Below are 15662 nucleotides of genomic sequence, written 5' to 3'. Positions count from 1 at the left end.
CAATAGAGAAGTCGGATGATGATGCATTCCATACTTTTTCACACTGTGTCCTCATAACATCACGACATCGTGCTCATCCTTAGCTTCTCTGAAAATTTGCTAAACATTGCATCAATGTTTTCATGTGTATGACCCACCATGAGAAACCCAAGCTGGATCATCTTGAATGTTCCTCATGCAACAAGCAATGATAGATATGCAAAGAGATAGCGATTTTTATTTTTTGATCCACAATTATCAAGTTGAAGTAGTAAGTTCTCTAGCAATTGTTTGAAATGATGATGGCCATCTTGTGGTGTATTATCTTCCATGCATGATTTATTTTGTGCAACACCTTGATGGTGGTCTAGTGCTTTTTTTGTGTTGTGGGGATTTAGTAAATGAGAGGTTCATCTCAGCATTCCATCTACTTTTATATCACCATTTGTATGCCTGTGTAGTCGCTCCAAGTTTCTAAAGAAAAATGACAATGAGGCAATTGTGAAGTTAGGAGCGTGGCCATAGATTGAGTGAGAAATTTCCATATCTACATTTTCTATGTCCATGTGTAATCATGCCTATTAAAGAAACTGGTAGTTGAGTAGATCTTTCAGTCTCTTGTGATCGAAGCCTTAACCTAGGGATAGCTGTCTTTTGCTGGTCCATTTCATCATGTATGATGCATAGGTTTTTATCTGGATCTAATGCGGAGGCCAAGCGCCAACTATAGTATATGTTTTGACAACTTTGTTGTTGTAGCATGTGACATTGACACTTCTTTAAAAGCACATTTCACTCTTGAAGACACTTTGTTACTGCAAGTTGCTCTTTGATCTCTGAGCAAATACTACATTTGGAGAACTCACTTGTCTTTGCTAAGGTTACATGCTTGAACTCTGTGTTTCAAATACGATTGAAGGTGGAAAATGACATTTTCTTACATCCAATACCACCCAATGTTCTATTTACTTGTGCCCATTTATCTACCTGATTGTAAATATCCGGGATGATTAATTGTGTCTCCCTTGATCCATCTTGCATTGTTCTACTCTTGTGTGGCATTTGCCCTGCATTCTTCTTAACAAAGTCTCTCAAGATGGCTCTTCCCATCTCTATGTGATCCCAAGCTGCTCTTATTACCCCCTTGTTTCCATGCATTGCCCTCCTCACGCCATGCTCAAATTGTGTTTTGTACCTATAAAAAGATGTCTTTGGAATTCCATGAATTTCATACCATGCCCTTCCACATACCACTTGTCCATTGAAGATGAAGCTGTACTTCCTTGTTCCTAAGTAATCAATCCTACATGATGATTCAAACTTGTCATAAGCATAGTTTGTGCGGTCTTCAAATTGCAATCCCCAAAAGTATTTACGTAATTGTTGCATTGCTTCTCTATTAGAAAACTGACAACACTTTTCTTGGCAACAATCAATCATGGAAATCTGTGAAATGGAGTCCATAGAAGTCCTCAAGTTTGCATCTTTAGGGGCAATAATTCGAGGCTTTCTATTGACCATACAATATGATATATTTTGAACAAAATTTGATTTTTTTGCGAAAATGAAATCTTCATTGGTATCTTCCATGTTTTTGGCACAAGCATTTGTAGAGATAAATTGCATGTATGATTGTTGTTGTAGCAGTGATGTTCCATCTTCAAAGGTGACATGTTTAATAGGCCATCTTTCCAAAGTGACACAATGGAGGCTGTCATCTATGTATGTTCATGTGGTTTGATCAAGGGCTTTATCTACCACCACACCAACATCCTCTTAGACTCCTAGAAATTCAAAGTTTATCACATCATATGGAAAAGTCAATAATATAACCCCTGTCCCAACACACATTGTATCGTCTTCTGTCCATAGCATCACTCTACGTTCTCTCCAACTTTCACGAATGCTAAGCACATCAATATCCTCAGAAGGTAGGACATGGTTTGATTCATAATCATCTCCTTCTCCATGAAGTGTTATTGAATTTGAAACAACCACCACATCTTTCTTTCCCCATTTTGCAAAACCACCTACAGCTTCATGAACCCTCATTGTGTCAATTGTTGAGAATGGCAAATATACTGCTATATTTAGACATTTATAAATAGCCACTGAAATATATCCATCTTCAAGTGTTTCTCCATGGCATGTCTCATTTGGATGTATTGCATGCACTCTCCCAAGTGCAACAATCTCATGATCAACTAGCAAATTCATAGTTTCTCCAAAATAAAATTCGTTATTTATGATACTTGTATATGTGAAAAAATGGAGATTTTATAATTCGTATGTTGCTACCTCTCAGAAAGAAGAAAATAGTAATGAAATGCTAAATACAATGAAGTATCAAATTTCATTGAAACGGAAAAAGTACTTAAACATTAGATAGAATGAGTCCAACATCCATAATAGAAAGTATTAATGGAAACATAGTACAGAAAGGGGATAGATTTGACCATATGGCCAAAGACAAACTTTCTCATGAACTATGCCCTAAAGTAAAGAAGAAAAATTTCTTCTATTATTTTTAGTTGCACTTGATTTTACTTTATTTTATTATGTAATCTTTGAGTAAGCAAAAACTTACTTGTGTGTTCTGATTTGGGAAAAGATATAGCAGATGTTCAAATCTTGTTGTTAAAAATCTATTGTATGTATTCCATACCATAGCAAATATAAAAAATCTTTGTGATCCCCATAGGAGAAAACATAGTCAAATGATTGAAACCTTTGTTGTATGTATTTCACATGACAAAAAGGATAAAAATTCATTGTGGTCTCCATAGAAAAATACTTAGCCAGATGGTCAAAACCTCAAGCAAAATATACACACAAGGATAAAAGTTCATTGTGTGTGATCTTTATGGAAAAAGATTTAGCCAGATGGTCAAAACCTCCATTGTAACTATTTTACATAAGACTTAGGATTAAAATTCTTTGTAATGTCCAAAAGAAAAGATTTAGCCATATGGTCAAAACATGTATTGTATGTAACCTAGATGATAGCAAGGATAATAATTGTTTGTGATATCCATAGAACAAGATTTAGCCAAATGGTCAAATCGTTTATTGTATGTCAACAAGGATAAATAATCTTTGTGATCTCCATTAGAAAATATATTATCAAATGATCAAAACCTTTATTTCATGTATTCCACATGACAACAAGGATAAATATATTTTATGATAAACTTTGACCTCATGTTTAAATGTTGAAACCACAAGAACCTCTAAAGATTAGGAGATTCCATTCCCTATGACATGAAGCTATAAAAATTGGGGAAATTTCAGCATCAATTAGAAGCTATTTCAGAAGGAAATATAATTTTTATCATGGTTAAATATTTATAAATCATATACTACCTACTTGTTGATAATAGTAAAATCTATTGTATTACACTTTATTTTTAGAGTTATATTATTTTAGTCTAAATCATGTTATATTAGTATATCGTACTATTGGCAAATTATGGAATATAGTATCAAAATATATTTTAAAAATATATATTAATTTAATTTATTAATAATTTATAAATATATTTAAAATATAGTAAATAATATTTTGTAAGATTTTGTATATTTAATGTATCTAATATGTAATGTGTAATATCATTGAGGATTTGAAGCCACCTTAGTGATAGATCGAGAGTAGAATCTCTAGGAGGGTAGGATAGAGAGTATGTAGGAAAAATATCTAGATATGGAAATAGGGGCAATATCCCAATGGTAAATTCTTAAGGAGGGGCGAGGGGGATGGAGCGGGTGTGGGAGAAATGCCCCTAGTGAGAGTTTGAGGGCAACGTCCTCCTCAGTGCAGGTTTGGGAGAAATGCCCCCAGTCGGGGTTTGGGGATATCACCCCTTCTAGGGACCTCGGGGCAATGCTCGCAATGGGCCATTCGAGGGGTAGCGCCCCCTAGTGGGGGTCTATGGGCAACACCCCTAGTGGAAGGTTGGGGGTAGTGCCCCTAATGGGGGTTTGGGGACAATGCCCCTAACGAGGGGTCCTAGGGGGCAGCGCCCCCTGGTGGGGGTCTGGGGGCAACGCCCTTGGTGGGGGTTTGGGAGCAATGCTCCCAACATGGTTTGGGGGGCACCACCCCCAGGTGGGGTTCTGGGGGCAACGCCCCTAGTGGGGGTTTGGGGGCAATGCCCCCAATGGGGGGTCCGGGGGCAGCGCCCCTGGTGGGGGTTTGGGGGCAATGCCCCCAACGGGGGCTTCGGGGGGTAGCATCCCCAGGTGGGGGTTTGGGGGCAATGCCCCTAGCAGGGGTTCAGGGGCAGTGCCACTGGTGGGAGTTTGGGGGCAATGCCCCCAACGGTGGGGTCCGGGGGTGATGGTATAGCCATTACGTGATTTTTGAAAAAATCGTGACTTGAAATCTTTAATAAAATTTAAAAATAGTTTCAAAAATAAGATCTAAATCTACTCGTATTTCATAACAAGTTATGGTAATTCGAATAGCACGATACATTAAATGGTCCCTTTCACAAGGTCAATCTTTACAACTAATCATGATGTTTTTCAAAACGAGTTTCTCTTTCCCTCCCTCTCTCTACCACGTAACTCTCTAACCTAAGTGTTTTCTCTATTGCATTTTTATAATTGCAGGTTTTGCATCTCTGATCCACTGTGTTTTTATCTCTCCTCCTGTCGCCCCTCTCTTACTACAGGTTTTGCGGCCTTAATCTTTGGCGGCTCTATCCCCCTGCTTTTCTCTGACTGCTCTCCACTGTTTCATTTTCTCAAACTGAAATAGATTGTGCAATGCAAATTTTTCTTCGAATCAGGGTATTATAACCAAAACTACATGCGTCTTCAAATCAAAAATCTTGCTCCAAGGGTTCAGCAACTCAATAAGGTTGTGAATGATCACCACTCCAACACGTGTTTGCTCTACTTCATGGGTGATTTTTATTACATTGGCACATATTGCTGACCTCTACTACACAGCAGGTTTTCAACTCCTCCCTACTTTATTTCCAATTTTGAGTAAAACTACATTGATTTTGATAATTTCAATCTATACAAGTACTACAAGTCACACTACTACTCTTTTGTATGATTAGTATTAAATAATATTAAGATCAAACACCACAAGCATTTTCTAAATAAGAATCATGTATGAAAATTAAATACAATATTTATTTCTATAACAATGAGATTAGGCACTCACTCTTGAGAATTCAATGTCTTCTTCTTCTTCTCAATTGCTTGATTGATCTCTTGGAATGCCAGTGTTTTTTGCTGCCCACTACCTTGCAAATGATAGCTTCTCTGCTATGAATATGAAAAAATGATTTCTTATACTATTGAAAATACTCTCTTTGCTGTGAATATGAAATATATGATTTGTGTAATGTTCAAAAAACTCTCTTGGATGCAAATATGGAACAAATGGTTTGTGCAATGCTTTCGTCAATGAGTGCTTTCAAAATACTAACCTTTCTTTCTATCTTGTGATGCTATATACCTTAAGGTTTCGCCTCAAGGCTAAATCTAGCCTTATATTTCTTTATCCTTCAGTAATATTAAAGCATTTTATCAAGTTCTTAGACATCGTATTATACTTTACTATATAGAACATTCTATTATACTATATTTTTATAGTAAAAGCATTTCCATCAGATTTTATGATTACATTCTTTATAATTTTGCAATAAGCACATGGCTATACAATACTTACTAATACTCAATATGAATTTTCCACTGGATATAATTTGATCTTCTAACAACACATATCATGATCTTTCATCAATCTATAGATTAGACCATATGGTCAAAAATTTACTTACAATATAAGAAGTACTTTTTGTTATTTTATTCAATATAATCTGAGATTTGGCCATGAGGCCAAATCTTTTCTTATAATATAAGATGTAATTTCTGTTATTTTTTCCAATATACTGTGAGATTTGGCCATGCGGCCAAATCTTCTCCTTAAGCTATCTCTTGGCTGAAATAAGGACTCTTGTACTATCACAATATCTTGCAACAAATCGACCATTTTGTTCATTGTACTACAAGAATGACGTTTCGGTATTTGGTCAAATGCTTTCTTATATTATCAACCCTTACTTCCAAAAGGAAAGACTAGTTTCTACTTAGAATTCCTTACTTTCTATAATTTGGCCATGTGATCAAATCTTGTCTTACAACAAACAAATCACTTTTTTTGGGAGTTCATTTTAAAAAATTATGACTAAATCTATAGTGGGTTTGATCACACAAATCTTGGGTATACTAGATTAGGCTATATGGCAAAATCTTATAAGAAAAACATCTTCTATATTATCTCCACAGAGAAAGACCATGTTCTACTTGGAACTCCTTGATTACCTACTATATTTATAGGAAGTTTTGCCATGTGGTTAAAACTTGTTGTGCAACAAACAAACCACTTTGTTTCCATAAACCATTTCTTTCATTTCAATTTTTCATAACTTCCTATCTATATTTTCATATATAAATATCATATCATTTTACAACAAATTAACCAAACTTTTCATTCCACTACAAAATAAAATTTGGCCATATTGTCAAATCTTTCATTTTTTTAAATCAATGCTAGCATCCAAGAATCCCCTATTCTTATTTCGTTCGGTCATATGATCAAATCTAATCTCATACATCTTGCAAACCATGAGACCACTTTTTTCATTCCACTATAAAACAATATTTGGCTATATAGTCAAATCCAATTTCACAACATGTTGCAACAAATAAATCACTTTCTTCATTTGGTTATGAAACTAGATTTGGCCATATGGTTAAAAACTGTTTATAAAAACATATATATCTTATAGGTTTCACCATGAGGTCAAATCTCCACCTTTCAAGTGTTTTTCACATTACTTTATATTGATATCTATGGGATTTTCTACATAGCCATATTTGTTTATATGTGAATCTCATATAATAATAAACTGCATCCTCTCTATAACTAGCCTTTAAAAACCATATGATAAAAAACCATGTCAAAGTTTCTAATCTTATAGATAATTCTTATGAAAATTTAGGATTTGACCACATGGCTAAAACTAATGACAATGCTTCTACAATAAAGCTCCTTTCAAGGGAAACATGCATGTACATTAATTAAAATGTTAACTTTGGGCCAAATGGAATCGTGAGATTGCTGCATAACCACATTGATATATTGGTGGACCTCATATTGGACTGAATCTCATTCTTTGATTAAATAGGATTTGACCATATAGCCAAAGATCTTAGCAAAGTTCCTAGAGTATGATCCTTGCATACGAAAGACCTTATTTGAGGAGGTAAAGGGCACAGAAGACATTATATCAGCATTCCAAGCTATCTAAAATAGTGAGCTACTTTTCCTATCAAGAAAATGTGATCACCCCAACAAAAGGATGAAGCTTTAAGATAAACAAATAGACTTGAGATATTCACCTACTCCTCAAGAAGTAAATAATTCACTGAATCCCACAAGCTCAAAGTCAAAATCACCTCAACAAAGTTCCTTATCACAAGCTCTTCTTGTTATTATGGCTGCTAACACTACTGAGAATGATGCCACTTTACCTTCCATGCTAGAAGTTACACTTGCAAAGCCAACAATTTCTCTTGAGATCAAGGGAGTAGAAAGAATATTCGATTTTCCAAAGATAGTTAAGAAGAAGGGAAAGAAGGAAGAATCAGGATTTCACATGTTTGAAAAATTCTTTCCATTTGGTCCAACAACATAATTTCATATTCTTGTTGATAGGTGCTATGAGGCACCTCCTTTGTATGATTATAGGTCACTGTGTTGGGATTATATAGAGAAGCTAACCACGTCTTTCATAAAGAATCCCATGAATCCAGCAACAACAGCATATCTTATGCCTTTTCTACAAGACAACAATGAGAAGAGACCCCACCCTATGGAGTCTGCCTCATGAGGGATCACCCTCTATTCGGTAGCCCCACAGCAATGCGGAAGCGTTTTTGGAGGTAACACGGAACGCGACACGGAACGCGTCACAGAAAACCGCAGGTAACACGTAACGGGCAAGGTAACACGACACGGAAATGAGGTAACTCGATATGTATATTATGAAGTGCAACGGAGGCACGAGAATAATTACAAGAAGCCAAGAAGGCTAGAGGGACGAGAAAATCACAGACAGAGGGTGGACGCTATCAACTTGCATACCACGACGCCATCATGTGGGTGAGGGAGGAGTACTACCCTCATACACACCTCTCCTTAAAAGAACGACGCCCTCGTGTTCAGTGTGCAAATGAATAGACTTGCACGCAGAGCGGTGTGTTGAGACTCAAAAGTTCGGGGGTCTAAACATGTCTCACTATCAAGACAGCCAGTGTCTGCCCGCTAGACCTAACCTATGACCACAAACTTGGGGGTCTTTGTCGACTCAATATCAAGCCGACCAGTGTCTTCCCACTAGGTGCCATGCCCACTGACTCAATTACAGGTGTGGAGACATGGTCTTGTTGACTCAAAGAATGATCATCCACTGACTCAATTTACAATTGTGGAATGATCCCAACCTGGCTGACTAGGAAGAGAAGATAATATTGGAAACACTTCAATTCAACCATCTGCTAACAAGATTTACAATCACAGAATGGAGAATAACCAAGTTAAAACAAGTTGTGTTCACTTGAAATAACTGAAGGTCCTGACAGTACGAGTGTGCAGAAACTGTCAGTGGACTGAAGAGGCGAGGCGCGTAACTCAGCTGGGAGTGTGCCACGCCATGAATGCAAGGGCCCATGAAGAGGCGCCCTTAGTTTGATGGCCCCGAGTGGCCAGATCTGTCAATCCAGTATAAATGTGGTTGCGCGAGGTGCGCTGTGATGGCGCACCTCCCCTTAAAAGAACTTGGGCCAGGTAAGCCCAAACTTTCTGATTATGGCCCCAATTGGCCTGATTTGTCAATCCTTGAATCATCTGGAAAAGAAGGCCCCAATTGGCCTGATCTGTCAATCCTTTCTTCAGATAATAGGTGCTTTTTGATGACGCACCTCCCCTTAAAAATAATTGGGCCAGGTAAGCCCAATATTTTCGAGTATGCCGCCGTCTTGCGAAGGTAGCATTTTTGTTGGTGCATAAAGCACCCAATAAAGGGGGGATAGCCGTTCCTTTATACTCGTGGCGACGCAAGTTTGCAGCTCTTGTAATGACGCCTCCAGCGCCAAGTGCAATAGGACTTGCCGTTCGTTTATACTCGTGGCGACGCGAGTTTCCAATCCTTAGAATGACGCATAAAGCGTCCAGTGAAGAGGAACTAGCCGTTCGTTTATACTCGTGGCACCGCGAGTGTTGGACTGCTCTCCTCGCAGCTTGCACATAAGCCATTCTTTTATACTCCTGGCGGCGGGAGATCTTTATCCTTCGAAGTTGTACTCTATTCAAGTACCAAATAGTAACTAGATAAATGGCCGTTCGTTTAGGCTCCTGGCGCAGGGAGCTTGGTGTCTTTTCAGGCTGAACCTGAGAAGTGCCCATTTCTTTATTCTCCCGCGGCAAGGAGTCTTCATGAGACCAAGTGCCCGTTTCTTTATTCTCCCGCGGCAAGGAGTCTTCCAGGTAAGATATGCCCGTTCCTTTATTCTCCCGCGGCAAGGAGTCTTCAAGGTAAGATGTGCCCGTTCGTTTATTCTCCCGCGGCAAGGAGTCTTCAACTGCACAGATGCCCGTTTCTTTATTCTCCCGCGGCAAGGAGTCTTCAACATAATGTGAAGAAAGGTTGTCCGTTTCTTTATCCTCCTGGCACAGGGAGTCTATGAAAAGATCCTCAATAAGCATAGCCATTTCTTTATCCTCCTGGCAGAAGGAGCCTTCGAAAAGATAATCAATAAGCATAGCCATTTCTTTATCCTCCCGGCGCAAGGAGTCTTCAACAAAGTCTTTGGCCGTTTGTTTATCCTCCCGGCAAAAGGAGTCTTCCACACAAACTGTTACCGTTCGTTTATCCTCCCGGTATAAGGAGTCTTCAACATAACCTGTGGCCGTTCGTTTATCCTCCCGGCTAAAGGAGTCTTCCACATAACCTGCGGCCGTTCGTTTATCCTCCGGGCTAAAGGAGTCTTCTATATAAACTATCGCCGTTCGTTTATCCTCCCGGCACAAGGAGTCTTCAAGATCCAGGATGGCCGTTTCTTTATTCTCCCGGCTAAAGGAGTCTTCACAAGAAGATGTCGCCGTTTCTTTATTCTCCCGGCCAAAGGAGTCGTTTAATTGTAGCTCATGGTGAAGGACCGTATCTTTATCCTCCTGGGTCAAGGAGTGAAGGAATGTGTTCTCAATCTCTTGTATGGCCCGTTCTTTATCCTCCTGGGTCAGGGAGTCTTCAATTCTGCCCTCATCTGCATATAACTGAGACTCTTGAGACCCGATCATGACCTCCAGCAGCCCGACGATACCAAAGGGAGGGTCACCAATCCGCGAACTCGCATCCGGCTCCGTATGGCCCCTTTTTCCCTTGAGGGCTTCACCCCATCGCGGCATAAACTGGTCCATGTCGGTCTTCTTCCACAGTAGGATTTCATCATCTGAACTTGGGAGCTCGGTTTCTGCCTTCACCTCTTCAAACCTAACAATGGCCTCCGGCAGCTTTAGGGGATGGTCAGTAGCCCGCGAGTTCGAACCCGACTCCGTCTGAGCGCTTGTTCCCTTCAAGGTGTCACCCCGTCTGAGCATAACCTTTGCCATGTCAATCTGTTGTGAGGATATACAGACCGCTCTCCCTTGCTGACGATTATCTTCCTCATCTGCTTCTGACTTGACTTCATCTGCTGTAAGATTTGCATTCTGCTCTTCTTCATCTTCTTCTTCTTCTGCTTGTACTTCTTCTTCTTCTTCTTCGTTTTCTTCTTCTTCTTGTTCTTCTTCTTCTTCTTCTTCTCCATTTTCTTCCTCTTCTTCTTCTTCTTCGTCTTCTTCTTCTTCTTCTTCTTCTTCTTCTTCTTCTTCTTCGTCTCTTCTGGCCGTTCGTTTATTCTCCCGGCTCAAGGAGTCTTCAAGGATGTCAGCGTGGAATATGGCCGTTCGTTTATCCTCCCGGCTCAAGGAGTCTTCACCTTGTGATCTGGCCGTTCGTTTATCCTCCCGGCTCAAGGAGTCTTCATAACAAAATGGATCATGCGAGTACGAAATCGACTGCATGCCATAGGGAGGGAAAAATGGTTGGGGATGGGCTAAAATTGCCTCATCCAGGACATTGCATTGTTCCAGGATCACTCCATCTGATAATAGATGCGACTCTGAGGTCGTCTTTTCTTCAGCACATTCTTCTATCAAGACGTCATGAAACAAATAACTAGGCCCAAAGGCCACTGGTAAGCATACTGGAGCTTGAATGGCCACGGTTTCTTTTATACTCGCCCGTTCCACTACGAGTTCTTCAGGCTGCTCTTCTATATCTGAATCCGACCCAAAGGTCGCTTGCCATTCTTCATATTCTTCAATAAGCACTCCATCTACCATGTAACTGGGCCTACTGGCCCCTTGTATGTAAACTGGAGGCTTCTGGACCACGGTTTCATTTATACTCGCCCGTTCCATTACGAGTTCTTCATACTGATTCTTCATATATGACTCACTGCCCACAACTGATTGATCTGGACCCAATGGTTGCTCATAATATTGTTGATTACTTACTTCTGGGGTCTGGCTATCCTGTGTGTTGTGATCATCAATTGAGTCGTCACGCCAGCTTTCGGCTCTCCAATAATACTGCTCATAGTCTGCTTCTTCTTGACGGACCCTTTGCTCATCTTCAGCATCGGAATCTGTACATACTGAATTCATACTACTGAGCTGTACCTGGACAGTATCCTGAGCTTGTTGGCTGTGTACTGCCAGCGCTTGCTTCATCCTTTCTACCATTATCTGTTGTTTGGGAGTCAGTTGGCCCTGTGATATCATCTGTTCGGCCATGGCTATAGTGCTTTCTGCTGCAGACCAACAATCTGGATCATTCAATATATGTTCTGCACCGCTAGCACTTTCTGACTCGTATTCACTGTCAGAGGAGTAGCCTTCAACATCTTCTGTATCCTGGCATACTGGGATTATATCAATTTGCCTTTTCTCATCTGGCATACCTCCCTGTGCAATGATTTGACCATACTCTTCTGTCATAAACATTTGCAATTTTCGCTCCACCAACACGAGGTCGAATGACAGGTTTTTCTTGTGTTCCTCAGACCACTCGATTATGTTATCATTGACTTCTTCAAGCTTGATTTTGATATGTATCTGGTGTTGCTTAACAAGCTTCAACTGAGTGTCTAGGTTTACTTCTTCATGCTTAGAAAACGGATAGCCACCTTGTAACCACTTCACTTTGGTGGCCCAGAGAGCTCTTCTGTCATCTTCAAAATCAAACCATTGGGCCAAAATTCTGTATTTTTTGGCATAAAAATCTTCAATTTGCCGTTTTTCGGCCTCAAAATCAGTTTTTTCGGCTTCTTTCTGCTCAAAACGCCGTTTTTCGGCCTGAAAACCAGTTTTTTCCACTTCTTTCTGCTCGTTTTCCATTTTTTTCGCATAAAAATCTGTATTTTGCCGTTTTTCGGCCTCATTTTTGGACCAGTGAGTCAAAATCTTGTGTTTTTCAGCATAAAACTGCTCATTTTGCAGTTTTTCGGCCTCTTTTTCAGGCCTATCCACACTTTTGTGCTCATTTTTCACTTTTCCAGCACCTTTCTTCTTTTTACCCATCCTACTTTGCCCAGGACTCACTCACCCGGGGGTCATTACGCACCAGCCGAGGAGTTTGCTCTGATACCAAGTGTGACGACGACCTCTCGGTGCCGTCTTTGGGTAGGCAACACCCACCCTATGGAGTCTGCCTCATGAGGGATCACCCTCTATTCGGTAGCCCCACAGCAATGCGGAAGCGTTTTTGGAGGTAACACAGAACGCGACACGGAACGCGTCACGGAAAACCGCAGGTAACACGTAACGGGCAAGGTAACACGACACGGAAATGAGGTAACTCGATATGTATATTATGAAGTGCAACGGAGGCACGAGAATAATTACAAGAAGCCAAGAAGGCTAGAGGGACGAGAAAATCACAGACAGAGGGTGGACGCTATCAACTTGCATACCACGACGCCATCATGTGGGTGAGGGAGGAGTACTACCCTCCATGCATCGTGATGAGGTGGATGCTAATAAGTTGGATACTTATAGTTATTGAATTATATCAGGGCTTCACTGAATTCATGCAGCAAAGATATATATTCAGAGTAATACTACACATTGTCTAGCAACCAAGCATTTATACACCATGAGAAATGCTAGAATATTAATTGATTGTCTTGCGGAAATGTGCATTGAGCTTTCACAAATGACAAATATGGAATCACATAATGTTATGAAGAATGCCCCTTATGTTGAGCAACTTGAACAATTAAGAGATCAGTGGCTAGCATTTGGTTATCTACCAAAACCCCAACAAGGGTTTTCTAAGACAAGCTCTCAAAGAGTACCATGGCAAGTAATCACATATAAGCTTATCTTTTCTTTTTGTGAAGATTGGTGTGATGCTCTTTCTTTTGTTCTATGCTCATTATTTTGATCTTTTTTTGGCAGAGATTTGTGGCATACATTGGAGAAAATTGTGCATCTAGAGATTGCCATATGATTGTTAGCTCCCAAGAAATATTTGATAGTTGGATCAAAATCATGAAGAGATACTCTAGAGGTGAGCTTATATCCCAAGAGGAGAGTTCGAGAAAAAAGGGAAGGCAATCTTCTCCTGCTGCATTTTGTTGCCTTATGGGTTTAAAGGATGGAGACATCCTTACAGTACAAGAGGAGATCAATGAAAGTCATATCCTTTTTCTTAGAAACAAATGGGATAAGGAAGATATGATTGACATGGAAAGAAGGGCTAAACAAATCAAGCAAGATAGGGTCCTAAAGGAGGAATTAGTCACTCTTTTCGATGCCTCGTTTCCAGAAAGTAGCACTGTGATGAAGATTTGGGAAGAGCTTGTTGATGATTATGATATCAATGATGAAGTCTACACAAAGATTTTAGGCATTTGCAATGATTGGGTATCAAAGAAGCTCACACGTGGAGCTGATGTAAGGTCCCTACCAAATGGAGCAAAAGATATTGTGAACTTCCTAATAGGAAAAAAGAAAAATCCTCTTCAATCCTCCACTACTTCCCCTTGGAGTGTATATGTTGTCAGATGCAATCTAGAGGCCTTTGATCTTATACATAATGTTTATAGAGATCCAATTACCATCAGGGTTGTTGTTCTAGATGCAGCACATGGGGTTAAGGGAATGAAATGGGACTCTATAAAGTTTGGAAAGAGTGTATCCACTCTACTACAAATGACATGTGAACCTAAACAATTCATGTTGTTATCATTTCTTGATCAAAAGAAAATGGCAGCTTTGGAAAATGCTCTTGAAAGAATTTCTTGCAAGTATTACATGCTAGTTGGTAGCGTTGACTTCCTATCAGTGGTGGATAGAACCTTTGATTTTGGATCTATAGATTCTTTTGTGGTTTTGACATTAGTGACTATGGAGAAAAGCTTCATCAATTTTAAGCAATATATAAACAATGTCAACAAGCCTTCTGTTTTGAACTTTGAAGGCTTGGACAAGGAGTGCAATGATGAAGATCTTGAAGAAGAACAAAGGACTGTAAGGGCCATTTTGAGAAAGAAAATGAAAGTTATGGAAACTACAATCAAAGCATTCAATGATTCTCATGAGATTGTATTTGATGTATATGCAAGTGGACTTGCATCTAAGGTGCCATTGATAAATCATATGAAGACTATTGCAGTGGTTTGCAACACTCAAGAGCAAAGAGAGGTTGAAGCACAATTGTGGAGGGTCCATGATAGTGCCAAACAAAATTCAAACTCCCAAGAGGTTTCTCCTATTTAAGTTCAAGTTCTTAAAGTACCACCTGAGGGCAGCCAAGATATAGCAAGTCTAATTATGAAAGAGAAATTAAAGGCTACTTCAGGTGTTTAAACTTCATTCCTTCTCCTTTCATCAAGGAAGACACATTAATGTAATTTTGTTTTTTTTCTTGAGAAGTTACTTCCATTAGCATTTGCAATATTTTCTTTCTTTGGTGATATTACTTAAAGAAACTATGTCTTTAGTTTTTTAATTTTTTTTGTTTAAAAAATCGATTTAAGTAAATCTTTTGCTAAAATAGTATTAAAGAGCTCATTAAAATTTATCATCCTTTGTAAGGATAACTGTTTAATTGTAATCTAGTGTGTAAGAATACTTATCATAATGAAAAGCTTGAGCTAGCTATGCAAAATTTACTTAAGTTTATTCTAGATCTTATTTCAATTAAACATTTACATGTTTTGTGTAATGATCTTGTCATGTTAGTTTTGGTTAGATTTGTCCACATGGTCAAATCTCTTATCTCTTATAATCTCTTTTACTAAGTCACTAGTGTATGTCTATGCATGTACCTTAGGATAAGAGAGCCAACAATATATTGCACACCCCACAAAAGATTCATTGCACCTCCCAAAGGAGTTTTACCTTAGTAGCAAATATTGCAACAAAGATTTCACCTCCAATGTATCTTTTGAGGTGTGTATATGGAATACTAAGGTAAAATCCTTGTTACAATTCATGAGTTTAAATATCTATGGGATATAACTAGTTCAAAAATAGAATGGTTAGTCCTTAAGAA

General features: G+C 39.1%; 1 pseudogene; it reads left to right on the top strand.

Moving 5' to 3' along the window:
• The first annotated feature begins 13609 nt into the window (after nt 1-13609).
• Nucleotides 13610-14974, top strand: LOC148032582 (uncharacterized; annotated as a pseudogene).
• Nucleotides 14975-15662: the final 688 nt, after the last annotated feature.

Source organism: Lygodium microphyllum, chromosome 8 (genome assembly GCF_053477565.2).
Source record: "Lygodium microphyllum isolate KBCC chromosome 8, Lygodium_microphyllum_v1.1.10, whole genome shotgun sequence".
Lineage (NCBI taxonomy): Eukaryota > Viridiplantae > Streptophyta > Polypodiopsida > Schizaeales > Lygodiaceae > Lygodium > Lygodium microphyllum.
This window is presented reverse-complemented; position numbering and strand designations above follow the sequence as displayed.